The sequence below is a fragment of the Amblyomma americanum genome, chromosome 1, assembly GCF_052857255.1.
Source record: "Amblyomma americanum isolate KBUSLIRL-KWMA chromosome 1, ASM5285725v1, whole genome shotgun sequence".
NCBI lineage: Eukaryota > Metazoa > Arthropoda > Arachnida > Ixodida > Ixodidae > Amblyomma > Amblyomma americanum.
In genome coordinates, this window is record NC_135497.1 from 145,707,982 (window position 1) to 145,726,641 (window position 18,660).

The 18,660-nt window shown below is 47.1% G+C and overlaps 1 pseudogene; it reads right to left on the reverse strand.

Moving 5' to 3' along the window:
• The window catches only part of LOC144114176 (CD109 antigen-like), a 66,382-nt pseudogene that overhangs the window by 18,311 nt on the left and 29,411 nt on the right, over positions 1 to 18,660 (reverse strand).

An 18,660-nucleotide genomic window follows, 5' to 3' on the forward strand; every position in this document is an offset into this window, starting at 1 on the left:
GGCAGTGCAGGCGGCCCTTCAGTCCACATCGAAGCACTTTATGCACATTAACGATGTCCGGCAGTTCGGCAGGGGTGGTGTTTTGTGCCGGTCGTCGGATAAAGACTGTATTGAAGATCTTCTAAAGTGCACGACCTTCGCCAGCCACCCGGTGAGCGCATTCATTCCGCCTCATCTAGCATGTTCCAAGGGCTTGGTCCGAGGGGTCGACTCTCGATTGAGCCCTGCGGAAACGCCTGAGAACCTCTCGCCTGCGGGAGTGATTGCTGTCCATCGATGCAGCAGGCTGGTTGACGGAGTAAAAATTCCTACTGAGTCCGTCATTGCCACATTTGCAGGAATATTTTGTCCGTCAGAGATTAAGGTGTGGCCATTGGTTTTTCGAGTATATGCCTTTAACTCTCGGCCCCTTCAGTGTCAAAACTGCTGGCGATTTGGCCACAGCGGCAAAGCCTGCAAATCGGCCTTACGCTGCTGTGCCTGTGGGGAACGTCATGGCAGAGAGGAATGTCCTGAACAGCAAGAGAAGTGTTGTTTGTGTAGCGGTGCTCATCCTGCTGATTCGCCTGACTGTCCTGCACGAGCACAAGAAGTTCAGGTGCTCGAGCTTATAGACAAGCGCAGATGCACGCGGAGAGAGGCTTTTGCCGCAGTCAAGGAGAGAGCCTCAGCCTACTCTAGTGTGGCCGCCAAATTCCCACCCATAATGGATTCTAGTTTGTCCCAGGCTATTACAGCGGCAGTTGAGAAAGCTGTGGCAAATGCAATGGATCGCATTATGGAAACCGTGTCCACGTGCATTTCGCAGGTCATAGCTGCTCAGATGAGCAATCTTCTGCAGGCGTCCACCACTCCGCTCTTGTCTTCTTTGGCTTCGGAAGCTACCCCTCCTTCTGTAGTAATGGATTCCGCTCCACAGGGCCAAAAACAATGTGAGCAACAAAAGGCCTCTCAGCCCTCTCCTTCGAATAGCGTTATGGACGCATCCTCTATGGATTGTATTGATATGGAGTCTGATCTCCGCGCCCAGAAACGAAGTGGGTCTCCTCTGAATATTGCAGGTCCATCTTGCACCCAGTCAAAGACAAAGAAAAGTAACGCAAGTCAAAACGCTAAGACCAGTATTCTAGAAAAGGCAGTCGCGGCTGCGGCACTTCCGCCAAGATAGGGTTCTTAAGTGTACTCCAGTGGAATTGTCGATCAATATTCTCAGCTTCAATAGATTTAAATTGCCTATGCAATCAGCTTCTGCCAGATTTAGTTGCTTTACAGGAAACATGGCTAACTCCAAATTTCAATTATCATCTCAAGGATTACCATCCGTTCCGGCTTGACCGGTCATCACGAGGGGGAGGGTTGTTAGTGCTCATATCTACAAAGTTTTGCCACAGGGCATGCATTTCTTTTCAATATGCGGACAATGAATGTGAAATCCTTGCGGTTGACCTCAGTGTCCCAGGTCAACAGCCCTTTACGGTAGCTAATGCATATTTCCCGTCTGGTGTGCGTGACACTCGGCCCCTTGACTCACTCATGTCTAGTAGCCGATCTCAGGTTCTATTACTTGGCGACTTCAATTCGCACCATGTGACTTGGGGGTTTAAAACAGACAGCTTTGGTTCTAGGCTATTTGATTGGGCTTCTGGCAACAACTTGATCTGCAACAATTCCGGATTGCCTACGTTTGTTCGCAGTCAATGCCGCTCTGCCTTGGATTTAACTTTTTCCTCCCCAGGAGTCTCCGTTATGTCTTGGGCGCCTGTTGACTGTGCAACAAACAGTGGTCATCTACCGATTAGTTTCAAGTTTGCGTGTAAATTAACTCTTCCTGAGCGACATCAGCACACGTTAATAAATTACAATTGCTTTAAAGACACTCTAAAATCAGCCCTCCAAATCACTTCAGACACTCGCGCTCAGATAAGTGCCGAAAGCAAGGCTGCACATCTATGTTCAGTACTGGACCATGCAAGGCAAACGTCTGAATTTTTGGTCAAGAGAACAAAGGGTGCAATCGCGAACAATTGGTGGAATACTGAGTGCACGCGAGCATATAGACGACGGAAAGCAGCTTGGAAGAAACTTCTCATCAATCAATGCCCAAAAAATTGGCTGGATTATAAGTATGTTGCAGCAACATTTAAGCGCACTGTCGCCCGTGCAAAGGAGGAGTATAATACAAATCATTATGATTTCCTTTCCCAATCAGGAAGTAAACGAGCTTTGTTTAATTTCTTGAGGCGCAACAAGGTGATTCCTCCGACTGCCAACATTGAATCCCTCGTTCAGTCCCCTGCTGACATCGCAAAGGCCTTAGAAGATATTGCGTGTGGCCTAGAGCTTCGCTTTACATCTGCTTTACCTTCTCCTACTATATTCACATGCACCTCAAGTGATTTCACTGAGGTCTCTATGCCTGAGCTGTCGCAAATTGTTCTGCGCTTATCCCCAGCGGCTCCTGGCCCCGATAAGGTCACTTCATCTATGATCAAAATTTTGTTCAATGAATCTCCTGCAGACCTGTTGGCTCTAATTAACCATTCTATTAAAGGTCCTTGGATACCGCATGAGTGGCGTCTTGCTGAAATAGTTCCATTGCTTAAAAACCAAGGGGAGGGCTTAACTTTAGACAATATATGCCCTATTTCGTTAACATCGAACCTAGTGAAATTGGTGGAAAGGGTCCTTCTCAGCCGTGTCATGTCATTCATTTCAGAAAATGCTGTATTGAATCCATGTCAAATTGGTTTCAGGCCGGGTTGTTCAATTTGGTGTGCTCATACTGACCTTGAGAGTCGTATTAAATTAGCTCGCAATAGAAAACAGTTTGCTGCGCTTGTCACCTTGGATGTGAGTAAAGCATACGACAGCGTAGAGCACTCGACTCTATTACTAAGATTACAGGAACTCAACTTCCCAAGCTATTTTGTAGCCTGGATTTCTGTTTTTTTAGAAAATAGAGAATTTTACTGCTGCCAAAATGGTGTTTCCTCAAGGAGATTTCCACAGACAAGAGGTGTTCCGCAAGGATCAGTTCTCTCACCTGTTCTTTTTAACATTTTTCTAAGCTATATTCCATGCATTCAAAATGTGAAAACTTATGTGTACGCCGACGATATTGCATTTTTTGCATCAGCAGGTGACATTCACACTCTTTATCGAACCCTGCAAAATTACCTCAATGTTCTTGACAACTGGCTAGGAAGAATTCATCTGTCCCTTAATGTGAAGAAATGCGCATTGTTAGTATTTCCAGTTTCTGTTCCTGTAAACATCTGCCTGGTCTATAGAAATAACATAATACCTCAAGTTCAGACGGTGAAGTATCTCGGTGTAATATACGACTCTACTCTCTCCTGGCGGCCACACATTGAGCAAGTTTCTGCAAAAGGAGTTCGGGCCATTGGCATCCTGCGCAGGCTTTGTAGTGCTAGGTCAGGCATGAGAAGGCATACGCTTCTGATGATTTATAAAATGTACGTCCGCCCAATTTTGGAGTTCGGGTGTGTTTTGTTCTCAGGAGCTCCTGCCTATAAACTTCGCCCTCTTGTGCTTTTGGAGCGTGAGGCGTTGCGCCTTTGTCTGGGGCTTCCAAAATATGTCGCCAATGCTTTTCTGCACCTTGAGGCGCGAATGCCTTCGTTATCAGCTAGGTTTCGCCTTTTAACAGTTCAAACATTTTTAAAATTGTGCGACTCACCTTTTCACGCTTCCAGTATAATATTTCTTAGTCAACCTTCCGCCTTTTTTGGTGCTGCCTGGTCTCGATTTCATACCCCGCAGATATGTTACGTGCAGTCCCTCCTTGATCGCATAAATATTCATTTCACTGATGTCCGCCAAATATATAACAACTCCTCATCTGTCCAGATTGAATTCGATGACATTTTCCCATCGAATGCAAAGCTGCAGCCCTTCCCGCTTCTTCAGGGTCTATTGCAGGACCACCTAAGGTCCTTTCCCTCTCATGTTCTTATTGCTACCGATGCCTCGCAGGATCGCGAAAAGGCAGGTGTGGGAATTTTTTCACCTTCACTGGATTGGTCTTTTTCTCTCCGTCTTCCTGACTTCACTCCAATTTTTCTGGCTGAATTATTAGCAGTAATCTTAGCCTTACGAAAATTAGAATCTACCGTATCTCAGGTCGTGGTTATGACAGACTCTCTGTCCATTTGCTCTTCCTTATCCTCACCCACTGACTCTCGGCCATTACGCCTCTTTAAGTTCCTGATTCCGCTGCATCTAAATTCGGTAAGGTTGCTTTGGGTACCAGGTCACATGGGCTTTCACTTAAATGAGGTTGCAGATTCCTTAGCAAGAGCCTCTCTCAGCGGCCCAATTGTTGCTGTCCTACCATCGTGTGCATATACAGCTGCGGTGAGGTTTCGCAGCTACACAATATTTCAGGAATTTGCTGCCTCGGCTCTTACATCATCTCCCGAATATCAGCATCTTCTGCATCCTTGGAGTAGCAAAGACTGGCGCTCACGCAGACTAGAGGTCTCTTTCACGCGCTTGCGTTGCCGGGTTCCCCTTCTAAATTTCTACCTTCACAGATCTGGACTGGCAGCTTCCCCACTGTGCCCTTTTTGTGCCGAACCTGAGACAATAGATCACTTCCTGCTGTTCTGCCGCCGCTTTTCTCATTTGAGGAAGCGTCTTTTGCAAATTCCATTTCATCAACGGGGCTTGCCTGTGTCTTCCGCGGTTGTTCTTTCCATTGGCGCTTCTTTGCTTGGACGAAGCGACAGGAGTGTGCGCTCTGCTGTGCAAAATTTTCTTCAAGAAACGCAGCCACTCCAATTCTAATTTCTTTTTCCCGATCTCAGTCAGTAAGACATTGCAACATTACAGGCATTGTGTACTATTATGCACATTAAGCAATTGTCCCGTCTTCGATCTCCAAGTTAACTGGACCGCTTTCCTTCCCTCTTCCAATCTATCAGACTACATACTATTTCCACTGCTTTTCCCGTCAAAAATTTCCTGTATCCAGTAATTAACCGCCTGTGTCTTGGCCACTCCCCCGTAGTGGGTATGTGCCAGCAACGTTTGAGGCCTTCCTTCCTTCCTTCAAGTGTACTGCCCCAAATGCCAAAAGAGGAGTCACTTATTCTGGGGTGGTTTGATTCCGTGGAGATGCTGTTCCACTCCTTCAGTGTACCGGAGAGCGTGCAATCCATCACCCTGATTCCTTACCTCACTGACCGCATGCGATCAATGGCGATGCAAAATGGGACAAAAGAAATACTTGAATACAAACAGCTAAAGGAAGTAATTTTGAGGGAACTGAGACTAAGCCCGGCAGAATATAAAAGAATGTTTGACACGGCTAAGAAAGGACCGCAGGAATCGTGGCGCCAGTTCGGCTACTGGCTTCGCAGTTACTACTTATATTATATCAGCAGTAGAAAAGTGACCGAAACGGAGGAGCTGATGGAGCTGGTAGTGGTGGATAAACTGAAAGAGGTACTGCCCAATGACGCGCTGCGACAGATACCACTTCAGGAGAACAAAAGCTGACTGAAAATAGACGGACTTACAGAAGTAGTCGAGGCTGTGGAGAGCAGTCGGGGGAAACCATCGGGAGCTAGCGTTCCGCGCATGGGTATGGCTAGTGGTGAAGGACGTAGAAGAGAGGAGATGGCTGGAGCATCGCCACTCCACGGGCAAGAGCAGATAGAGGTGAAGAACGCGCCATTTATAGCACATACAACGATGCGCCAGTGTTACCGTTGTGGCCGACCAGGTCACATGGTTGGGGAGTGTCAAGAAACTGAAGAAAATATGGGAAACAGAGGTTTAAGGGTTCGTAATGGTGCCACGGAGGGGCATTCTGCCGGCAGGGAATGGGAGCAGGAAAGAGGAGAGATGGCTGCGTCACCTCTTTGCTACCGCTGTGGCCGTTTAGGGCATATGGCCCGAGAATGCCTAGAGACAGAGGCAAGGAAGATTACCGCCAGAGTGACAGAAGTAACCCCTTACAGCGCTGAAATTCGGTGCCAGGGTCAGGAGCCAAAAGCGAGCACTGAGTTGGCGGGGACACATGTAGGCGATGTTCCTCTGTGTTTGGGCGAATCGGACATCTTGGTGCAATTAGATTCGGGCACGGATATCAAGGTGGTCAGGAGGTCACTGCTGCCGGAGGAAAGGGTAGATTCACGAGGGAAAGTAGCATTGAAGGGAGCCTTGGGACAACCCATTGAGGCTGAGCTCGCGCATGTGGCGCTAAGAATCGATCGGGGGAGCCCACATGTTGCCATCTTGTGCGCAGTGACAGAGGAGTTGGCGAACGAAATTGACTGCTTGTTAACAGTGAAGGACTATAACGAACTGGTAAAGCAGAAGGAACCCCTGAGCATGGAGCATGAGAGCAGCGAGGTTCGAGGCTCGCCTCGGTGGACGGTTGTTGTTTTTCTGTTTATTTTCATGCATGCTTCTTGTATGCTCTGCCTTCACTTTAAATATGCGATCCTGTGGCGTATATTGTGATGTGTAGCACTGTATCTTGCTTTCATGTGCTTGCATGCCTGTATTTATTTTCGGAGTGTATCTCGAGGGGAAGATTTAGTGCATTCTCGCACTAGAGAGAGGTGCGGCGTCCTGAGCCAGCCTAAGGGGAAAGCATGTGTTTTTTTTCGAACTAGCACAAAAAAATAGGGGGAAAAGAATGGAGAAGAAGAGGGGAGGTGTCACGACGCAGCTGGCGTACGGTACGTCGTGGTAAGGCGTGAGGAGGGCCACCGAAGGGGAGCAGGGGAACGCGCCGACAAAAGGGAGAGGCTCTCAGGGCGGCGCCGCGCGGAGTTTCGGGAGCCTCGGCCTAAGCGAGGAGGAATGGCCTGATCAGACGCATGTGTAGTAAAGGGTTTCTCTCCGGTCGTTGTGGCATGTTTCTGGTTAGCCACGGCAGCTTGCTCGATGGGCCAGCGCCGGAGGCGAGTGGGCATCCGGGCACCCTAGGCCAGAGCGGCTAACAGGACGCATGTGTCGTACAGTAAAAGCTCGTTAATTCAAATTCCACGGGGCCGCCAGGCCAGTTCGAATTAACCAAAATTCGAACTAATGAAAGTGAGCAAAAATGGACGCGTTTGATGCCCGGAGGGCACGAAAAACATTTATTTAGCAAAACAATCTGTTATCTTCTGCTTCTTCTCTCTGAGGGCTACCCCAGCCACTCGGTCTCCTAGCGCGCGAATGCGACGCAGGGAGTCTTCTTCCCCCTCTTCAAAGCTGAGTGAGTGCAAAACTTTTTTTGAACATTTGCGTAGTTCGGCGGCAGCAGGATCCGCGTCGTCTTCATATCAGGCGATCCCGGATCCAGTCTTCGCAAGGTCGGGCCCTCATTCCAGGGCTCCGCTGAGCCGCGCTGCCTCGTAAGCGTGCTGCACCAGGGTCCTTTGGACCGTGAGCTCGCTGCTGACAAGTCGGCTCTCCCATTGCTCCGCACTTGTGTGTTTGTGTTGGTGGAATTTTATATTTCGCTCACACTCCCATGTGATGTGGTACAGCGTTGGTACCGCCCCGCACCACGGGCATGTGGCTCTGTATTGTGTCGGAAACATCTTGTTTAGTATGTTTAAATTTTGAAAAATACCCGTCTGCAGTCTGCGCCACCCGGTAGCCTCTTCCTTTGTTAGTGCCTTGTGTGGCGGAGGATATTTATACCTTAAGCCCTTGTATAGGGCCAGGTGCTCTGCATACCCCCCGTCACAGGCTCGGGTGCAAAAGTCGTCCGGTAATCCCGCTCGGAAACTCATCGCTCGAGCATGGCCGTCCGCTCTTTCATTTCCCTTAATACCTGCATGTCCGGGTATCCAAACCAGGCTGTGTATGTGTTTTGTGTCTGAGACACGCGCTTTTCTGAGTATTTTCATGGCTGCGGCACCTATCCTTCCCCTAGTGTAGTTCCTACATGCCTCTTTCGAGTCTGTAAGTATGTTTAGAGATTTGTTTCCCTGGGAGCCGCAAGCGACCGCTAGAGCTATGGCAACCTCCTCGGCTTCTGTTGCGTCCGCAGCCTCTGCCACTGCACAGGTGATCAGTTCTCCCTGGTGGTCGACTACTACAGCCGCGGCCGTGCGCTTCCTATCCATCAGGTACAGCGCCGCGTCCGTGAAGACCGTGTTTTCCAGATTGGCTAAGCCTCGCTCGATATACTCGGCTCTTGCTTTCCGTCTTCCTTCGTGCAGGTTCGGATCCTTGTTCCTGGGCAGGGGTGCGATCCGAATGGCTTTTCTAATTCCATCTGGGACGTCCCTGTACCTGTCAAGGCGCTCTTGTGTTTCCACCCCTATTCTTTTCAGCAGTTCTCGGCCTGTTGGCGTGCCTCGGAGTCTCGTATACTGCGCCCTGATTTGGGCCTCCCTCAGCTCTTGGAAGGTGTTACTAATCCCTAGCTGGAGTAGGTTCTCGTTCGGTGTGTTCCTAGGTAGATGCAGGGCGGTCTTATATGCCTTCCTTAATATTACATCTATCTGTTCCATGTCGGCTTTGGTTGGTATCTGGTAGGGCAGTGAATAGGTGACTCGGCTTACTATCAGGCTGCTCACGAGTCTGAGCGTGTCTTCCTCTTTCATAATGCGATACAGCGCGAATAAAGACGGGGACGAAGCGAGACAAGACACCACAGCGCTGTGGTGTCTGCAGAGCTCTCATGCCATTCTCGGTTGACATTAAAGATCTTTATTATTCTTTGCCACATGACAAGCTTTTGTCTTGCGTTGAAAGTAGCATCGATGCGTTCGGCTCGGTTGCATTTCAAAATTCCTCCGGTATATCGGTAGGTGGCTTCTTAGAATTGTTGACGGTCTATCTTAATTCCACTTTTGTTAAATGGGGCGAGAACAGTTACATTCAGAAAAGCGGTGTGTGCATTGGCTCATGCATTGCTCCCATCCTCAGTGACATCTACCTTGCCCATCATGACCGACTGCTCGCTTAACGACTCCCTTCAGTTGTCACAAAAGTTTTTAGATTTGTAGACGATTACTTAGTCTTACTTGCTGACAATGTTTGCTCCTTTCCAAGTACTGTTTCTCGTGTTCTCTCCTCCTTTGAGCAGTGCCTGTCACCTCTCATTTTGACACATGAAACACCTGAGAGTGGGTCACTACGCTTCCTTGATTTAAGGCTTTCTCTAGTAGAAAGACACTTATGCTGGCGGTATGAGCCGAGAGGGGGCAAGTCCCTGCTTCCTTATAGTTCTGCCCACTCTAAGATTGTTAAGCGCGGCATCGCGAACCTGTGTTTTACTAATGCTCTAAAGAAATCTTGTCTGCACTCTATGGGTGGCAGCTTTAACAAACATTCTTCTAGGCTGGAAAGAGCAGGCTACCCTAAGACACTTCTCATCTCGGTAGCAGAAGGCCTCCTGAAGAAGCTTAAGGGAGAAATACGCGAAGTTGCGGTTCCAGACAAGCACAACAAGGTTGTTGTGATTCCTTCAGCGCTGTGGTGTCTTGTCTCGCTTCGTCCCCGTCTTTATTCGTGCTGTATCGCATTATGGAAAAATACCAACTAGCCCGATCTGCCACTCTTGCAAGGTATATTCCTCTTTCATGCCGTACCGCCTATGCGAGACTCTGCTGATCATTCTTCCTACCTGCTCTGCTGCTTTACTTATTAGGCTGATGGTGTGGCTGCATTTCCTGCTTCTTTGCAGCCACATACCTGGCACCCTTATCATGTCTTTCTCTGGAATCCTCTGCCCTCCCAGGTAGACTTCCAGCTCCGCTTTAGTTGGGTGTCTTCCGACTCTCAGCAGCTCCGATTTCTCGGTTGAGCATCTGAGGCCTCTTTCTCTGGTGTACTTCTCCACGCACGTGGCTGCTTCCTGTAGTCTGTCCTCCTTCTCCCCCAGAGAGCCCTGGGTGACCCATACCGTGACATCGTCGGCATACATCGCGTGTTTTATCCCTGGTATCCTCTCGAGTTGCCGCGCAAGCCCGATCATCGCAACGTTGAATAATATCGGTGAGTTGACCGATCCCTGGGGAGTGCCCTTGCATGGTGTGCCGAAAGGGTCGCTTCTAAGGTCTCCAAGCCCGACTGTCGCAGTTCTATCGCTTAAGAAGGCCCTGTCATAATTATGGACTCTTCTTCTGCAGTTGGTGTTATTGATTCCCTCCATGATGGCGTTGTGGCTGACGTTTTCGAAGGCCCCCTTTATATCGAGAGCCATGACCACGTTTTCCCCTGCTTTTGGCATCGGCTAGAACCTCCTCCTTAAGCTGTATTAGGATGTCTTGGGTGGACAAGTTCGCTCTAAAACCGTACATGCTATCCGGGTATAACCTTCCTCCTTCCAGATGTGTTTGAATCCTTTTGGTGATTATCCTCTCGTAGAGCTTACCTAGACATGATGTTAAGGAAATGGGTCTGAGGTTTTGGATCGATAGCTTTTTGCCTGGCTTTGGTATCATAACCACCAATGCGTGCTTCCACTCTGCCGGAACCGTGCCGGATTGCCAAAGCTTATTGAGGTACACCACTAGCTGGTCTATGGCGTTGTCGCTGAGATTCCTGATTAGTGAGTTGCTGATTTTGTCTGCTCCCGTTGCCGTGTTCTTTGTGGCCGCTCTTACCGCCTCGATTACCTCTTCCTTGGTGACAGGCCTGTCCATGTTTAGATTCTCTTCGCCTTTATACTCTTCCTTGTAGCTTTCTATCTGATCCCTCCCGTAGCATTTTATCCTAACTTCCTCTAACAGCTGTTCCTCGGTTCCATCATATTGATGTACCAGTCTCTGTAGCGACTTGCTGCCTTCGGTTTTGCTTTGGGTTGGGTCCATGATGGCTCGGAGAATCTGCCACGACCTAGCCGTGCCTAGCGTGCCATTCAGCGAATTACTAAACTGCGGCCAGCCCTGCCTTGCCAGTTGTATTGCATATTGCTCTACTTTTTCAGTTATCTCACCGATTTTCCTTTTAAGCTTTCGGTTTAGCTTCTGCCTTTTTCAGCGCTTGGTAAGCCCTCGTCTTGCCTCCCATAGCCCGATGAGCCATTTATCTACTTCCGGTGTTTGCTCTGTTCTATCCACAGCTTTCGTGTATCCCTCCTGGATTTGCCGAAGGTTTTGACTCCACTCCTCTACGGATTCGATTTCGCCCTCTATCTGCGTGCATTGCACCCTGAAAGCGTCCCAATCCGTGATTCGTGCCGTGCCAATCTTCCTTTTGACCCCCTCGGCCACCATGCAGGTTCTGACTATGTAGTGGTCGCTACCCAGGTTCTCGAGAAGGTTTTCCCATTCTACCTGCTTGTTGCCTCTTACGAAGGTGAGGTCCGGGCTCGTATCTGGGCTCACGCTGTTGCCTTGTCTGGTTGGCTGGCTCTCGTCGGTTAGAAGGTCGCACCCTGTGCTCTCTGCCGCTAAGCAGATGCCACGCCCCTTCTTGTCATCTCTGGGGTAGCCCCAGGGGATTTCTTCAAAGCTGAAGAAAAGGCGCGCGACATTCAGCGCTCCCATAACTTCTGCCGCGGACGGACGCACGGGCTCTTGCTCCTCGTCGTCGTCCTCGTCTTCTGCCTCTTTTGGGACAGATTGCTCCTTAACAATTTCAGCGACAATGTCCTCATTACTTCGGGCACCGCACACTGCTGCATCGCTGTCTACTTCAACGTAATCATCAAAACTAACGTCCTGCAGCACAGCACGCACAACCGCAGGCAGAGGCTCTGGACTCCCATCGTCGCCACTTTCTTCCATGCTTCCGGCAGCAAAGCCACAGTGGTGGAAGCAGTTTGCAATTTGGACGGCGTGACCTGCTCCCATGCACTCACCAACATGTGCATTGCTGTGAGCAATGTGATGGTGCTGGTCTTCTGGTTTCCTGTGCACAAAATCTTGCGCTAGATCATGTGGCGCCTATAGAAACATTTAATGTTTCTGATCTCCCCCTGATCCATTCGCTGCAAGGCCGCAGTCGTGTTGGGGGGCAAAAATACTAGCCTTGTGGCTTTCAGCTCGGCCTCGACTTTGTGTGCGAAGCAGTTATCCACAATGAGGAGAACTTGACGCTTCCCTAGCTCCATCCTCCGATCGAATTTCAGGAGCCATTTTTTAAACACTTCGCCCGTCATCCACGCCTTGCTGTTGGCGGCGTAATCTGTCGGCAGTGTCCTAATGTTCTTGAAACACCGAGGCTTCTGTGCCTTTCCGACAACAAAAAGAGAGACCTTCTCCGTCAAGGTCATATTAGCGGCGACCAGAACAGTAATCCGCTCTTTGCTTCGCTTGCCGCCAGCGCAGCTGTCCCCTTTAAATGTTACTGTTCTGTCTGGCTGGAGCATATAAAACAAAGCCGTCTCATCAGCGTTGAATATATCTCAATCTCAACACATCTCGCGGACACAAGCTCACAGCAAGCGGCGTGCAAAACGAGGGCTAAAACACTAAAACGTTGTTCCTCGAAGCAGTCGCGGCAGGAAAGACTGGTTAGTACTTGTTCCAGCACCCTAGCGGCGCCCCGATGGTTGTGCCATCTGTCTTTCTGCCGTGAAAGCTTCCAACAATGGTTTTCAACAGCTGCGCTTGGCAGCGCGCAGTTCGAATTATGGGTGGCGGCGCCAATTTTTGAGTGAATTAACGAGCTATTACGCGCATAGAGTTCTATGAACTGCAGACCGGACCACGATGACTATTTCGAATTATCCAAAATTTCGAATGAACGAGTTGTGAATTAACGGGCTTTCACTGCAAATGGTTTCTCTCCCCTCGTTGTGGCAATTTTCTAGTTAGCCATGGCATCTTGCAGCGAGCCGTGCATTCAATATTTTGTGCTTTTCTTTTGCGTTGCAAGGCGTGTTTTATATTGTGTGCTTTTCTTTTGTGTTGTGATAAGTTGCGTCCTAAATGTGGGGGGAAAGTCACCTATTGGCCGAGGGTGTAGATTTGGCGGGAGGACAAGAAAATGTATGCGCGCTAAGGAGAGCGCGGGAGGTTGGTTGGTGGCAGCCAGACAGATCGGTCGTGTGCGGCCGGTGGTGGCGCCGGGGTCGCGAAGTTGGAGAAGCGAGTTCCTTGAGCGGCGGCCTGGCGGGTTGGCCGTGTGGTGGCCGACGGTGGTCCGGAGTCGCGAGAGTTTGGAGTTTTGTCTTTTTTAGTTAGAGCGGAGAGGCCGAAACCTTTCGGCATATGTAAATCAGTTTTGTAAATATTGTAAGAAATAACTTTTTAAGGAAAGCCTTTCCAAGTGCCAACGTCAGAAGACCTGCACGCCTGTCTCAAACTCACTAGTCGCGAAGTACGTCCCCCGGGTCACTCACGAGACCCGCCCTCTACCACTCCACGTCAACATCTGGATGCAACAACATCGCCCAACAAGAAAGAGAGGGAAAAAAATCGTGACTTCTGCCTTCGAGGCTGCACCAGTAGCCGAGAGGCCAAATTGGCAGCAGACATAAATAAGTAGCCAACCGATTTTTCAGACTGCAATAATGCAGACTTAAGTGATACTTCGAACTTCACTGAGGAACCATCATGCACCTCATAGTAACGTGTCCTTTTTCATAGCAGAAATTTCGGACACGGTGGAGTCCAAAACTTTTGCTTTTCTGGACTCAAATATATGCCAGCAATACTGTGGAGATCATTTTTCAACCGAAAGTTCATTTTTTCAGCCTAATACAGACGTGAGCAGGCATCACTATCACAACGAAACAGGTCTCTGCTGACGTGAGAAGCGTCACCTTGGATTTAAACGGAGTCAGCAGAAGCTGTCAGAGTAAATTGAAAACACTGGCTTGGATAGGCTTGGCTATTTGTCCTTCATCGTTGCCACTTGAGATTATAGCATGCTCTCCACTGCCATCGAGATGGCCTACAAAGAGCATGCAATAACGTTGAAAAGAGGACAGCCGCACCGTCTGTCGAGTCTTCCCGCAGGTAACCTTTCTCGGTCTTTGCGAGTGTCGCTGCTCATAGAAACCGACTGTTCTTGCTTTGCGCGGTGCTTGCATTCATTAGCGGCAATCCTTTCGGGCGCGTTGCACTGTTTGGTATCGTGACGCGAGGTCGTGCAGACATCGTGGGAGCACGCCTATGGCTCACATAAAATCTAATATTACCGCTTGCAAGCTGAACATGGGCAGCCGCGCATTTCGGTATTTTTAGAGCTGGTTTTTTATCAGAAAAGTTATTACTTTGAAGTTCACACATTTTTCGGAATGTTCGATTAATCGGACCATTTTCCTAGTCCCGCCAAGTTCAAAAAATTGGTCGGCGACTGTAATGGATTTCTGCAGTCCTATGTGAATAAAAGCTTCCATGTGTGCCTCCCTTTATGAAAAGCCTCAGGTATCATCCTTTACCGTGTCAGTCAGTGGACATGTTTAAGCTGCTTTCGGTTAGCGCATACTGCCACTTCGCGTATTTTCTTCATGGTCCTGCGAGGTACACCTTGATAAGGTTTCACTGAATACCCCAAGGGTACACGGTGTTTATGTTCACATATATTAAAAACAAGTTATCATGTAAATGATGTACCATGCAATAGGATATACAAAAACTGGAAACTAAGCTGGAGAAAATTTTAGAACCAACTTCTATTAGGCCTCCTTCTGACCAGCTCAAATTGTATCATCCTTACCGGAAGGTGATCTGAGTGAGACCAGCTCAAGTGGATTATTCAAGTTGAGAGCAGTGTAAAAACGACTTTCAGTGCGACCATCTGATTTCCTGTTCATTTTTTTCACCTCGACTACTACGTACCAAACACTCAGCTGACTGTGCCATCGAAACACCTGGAGGCTTCCATCCTCATTCTCATAAGTCAGCTGCCTTTGGTATCCTGCAAGAAAAGGTTGTTTTGTCTTGCGCCATTCCAAACACATGGTCAATGACAAATGGTGGACGTACAAGTGACAAATAGAAACTTACCCAAGTTCAGATATTTGAATGCCTGTCTTTCCAAATGCATGTCACGTTGGTTTGTCTGTCGTAGATAGTGCACCGTGAAGAAATTTGCCCCAAAGCTGAACATGTTTTGTTCCCCACAGTAAAACGGCTTTGACAACAGGCTGCTGGAATTGACAGGCATAGTTGGGAATGCTGGGCCAAACACATCACCTGAAATGTAATCAGTAACGTCAATGTACACTGCTCTTCTCAGAAAAAGAAAGGTAGAGGGGGAACAATGTACAAGAACACGACTTCCTGCATATGCTACATCGACAAGAGCTTTCTCTAGCTGGTTGGGCATGATTCGCTTATCTATATGGGAACATGATATACTAATGGCATGGTTGCCATAAAGCAACATGAACTTCAATAACCGCAGATTAAGCATCACATGGCAGATAACGTACAGATTCTAACATTGTGCATAAACAGTATCCAATGAAATTTCAGCATATTTTAATAACTACTTCATACTGCACCAAACAGATGGTAAAGATTTTATACCTGCAGAAATTACTGCAGTTATTTAAAGCCATTAATTACAAACTGAGAGACAAAAGTTTCGAGAAAGACGCTGCCCAATACTGGAGCTCAATGTGTTCCCATCACAAAAGTGGCAGCACTACTGGAATTTCTAATACTTCGTTTATGTAAAGTTACAGAACCTTCTTGTGCTTTTGAACACGTTACGTCCATGCAGCCTTGTAACACTGCATGAGTGTTTGTATATTCGTTCCAATGTTTTCTGTCTTGAACGTGCTGCGTTCACTTAGTCCTGGCATACAATATGAGCATGCACATGTTATATTGTGCATCAAAGGTGAAAGAGCGAGATTCCTTCAAAGAAATAAAAAGAAAAGACTGGCAATGTGCCATTTGCGTCCGAAATCAAGCACAAGCTTGCTTCGGCTAACTGGCTGATGTGCTGCCGAAAGCCACTGTCGCCACCGGCTGGCAGCAGTGCGGTGACGAAACTCAGAAAGAAACTATGCAGGCGGACTACTTGTCAATATAATGAAGAGACCCCTCTGACCATCATCACTCTGCTATTGCGTGAGCAACAGTGGGCCATGCGATTCAAGCTTAAGGAGGGATAATTAGATATCAGACGATTGCTTGATGAAGCGGTCATACTTCAACACGGCCTTCTTGGGGAGCTCAATGGTCTGAATAACCGACGAGAGCACAGCACCGCCCTAATTACTGAGTCCGAGACCATCGATTTATACCAGCAGTCACCAGAACCATAGAGGCAATTGCCAGAAACACGCCAGCAATCTGAAGTATCTGGATTCCCGCATTAACGGGGGTCAAATGTACTACGTTTTACTGCATGGCAGCACTCTGACGTCTTGTGGAGAAAGGATCTAATAAAAATGCCTTGAAATGCAAAAGTAATAAATCTTTGAAGTTGCATGGTTACAACGCACTGATCTATTTTTCTCTCACACAAAATTTTTTTTATTTACTACCTCTGTTCTTCACCTTGTTGAAATTCCTGACTAAGCCCCATTCTTTTAAAATGAACCAAGTTGACATAAAAAAGTTTTGGTGCAAGAGGATACAGGAAACATTCAACAACATGGTTGAGGATAATTTTAGTGGATACGAATTCTATCATTGAAAACTGCAATGGGAGTTTTCAATAAACAAATTCTGAAGACTCTTTCCTGGCTTCCATTTAGTGCGCAGTAAGCTTGAATACCACTCGGAAAGTAATAAAGACCTGCCAGTATTGCTTTGCACATAATAAATGCGCTGTTTTATTCAACGATTTTAAAATTTTGGTGTAATTTGAACATAAGTAACTAAACTGCTTTCAAGCAAGTAAGCTTAGTCCTTATAACTGCTGATTGTACTCACCAACCACAGATAAAGTGGCCTTGTTACTGCCGAACACATACAAGCGATCTTGTCGGAAAGGCAAGATGGGTGACTCAGTAATGTTTGTGTCGAGATACTTGATCAAGTAGGCGCCCTGAGTGAGGTCCAGAACCATGGATGTGTGACGGTATTGAGGAATGCCATCAGGCTGAAAACAGATAGAGAACAAAGAGCTCAGAGCACTTGCGAACGCTCGTAGTTGCGTTCATGCTCCAGGTAAAAAAAAACACTCGCCTCGACAAGAAAAGAACGCGTCACCATGTCCTTTGCAATCTGCGTCTTGGCAAGAACAGTGACTTCAATTGTTCCAGTGCGTACAGCTACTATAGGCATGTAAAGAACAGCAGATTTCCCAGGCTTGATCTGAAATGGGATTTTTGTTTTTAGCCTTATGAAAAAAGCTCTACAGTTCTCAAGCAGGACAACTGTTCATGCAGCTACATATGCCCACTGAACAAACAGTAGGATAGTTTGCACACTTCTGGCAGTGGAAATCTGATTAATTTCAAAAACTTTCCTACATGATGCATGTTATTATAACCTCTACTGAAACCCCACTTAAAGAATTTTTGCATGACTGCTCCAAATTACTGTACCCATCTGATGATCTTATCTCTCTCTCTACCTGGTCCTGACACTCATACATGGCACACAGTATGTTAAGCAACTTTCCATGTTGAACCATTTTTTTAATAACACACTACACAGGTTTACACTTTTAGCAACAAGACAGCAGGTACTATGTGTGGCGTGTAAAGTGCTTACTAAATGGCCCTTCACTTTTAGCCGAAATACGATTTTTTCCATTATTCTGACCTCAATCATGTTTTATGAAAATTAGTTAAAAGACAAAAGCTGCTTTCTTAAAAATCACTGGACGAAATGTATAAAAACCAGAGATACCTCAAAGAAACTTCAGAAAGTTATATTTAATTATTTTTATGCCTCTAAGCCAGTTCCAGCTCTTAAATTCACCAAGACATGGGTTTACTTCAAGAAGAGTTGGAGAAAAGCATTTGATAAAAGAAAGCCGTTGAACACAGGTGCTGATTAGAAAATCTGTTGGCATTACTGCATCAGGCACTATCCAAAAATAACAGTGCCCTGCTCTCGTGCAGCTGTGCAAACCAAACTGACTCTGCAGCATTGAAAGAACCTTTCAACAGTGTACATGCAAAAGTGAGCAGGTCTAACGTGGGCATAAAAATGCTATGAATTTATATATCGCTATGTGCCTACATGATGAAAGAATTGTGACAAGAAAAGGAAAATGCACCTTTTAAATACTTTCAAGCTGCAACCAATCTTATACAGCTTGTTTGTGAAAATAAAGTATTTTATATGTTGAAAAACATGAAAATAGAGTAATTTATCTCTGAAAAACAATCAGTGCTTATGATTAATTTCTTCCATTAAAAGTAGAAAAAATATGAAGAAGTCATGTTGGTACATTTCATGAACATTATCTCTTTCACAATAAAAAAATGCATCATTCATTTGCACTCAACTTCATTTGTACATTTAGAATTTTATGCCACAACTTGTCCTTGGCGTAGACCTAAAAAATTGCACCTGATTTTTGTCATGAATAGCACAAGAAGAAGAAATCCAAGTCCCTATATAGACGTTAAAACATTGCGAAACCGTTTATGCTGAAGTGGCAGTTCAGCCTAAGACGTAGTTCCACAAAATCCCAGACTCGGCTTCCATTGAACCTTATGCTTCTGGTGGGCGTTTGCGATGTAGTGGCTTATCACTAACATCTCGGTTAGCACGAACCTATCATCGTGCATGAGGCTGAAGGGGTATCTCATAAACCAGCCATGAACAATGACGCGCATCACAAGGAAGATTCATTGGTACTCCTAACACA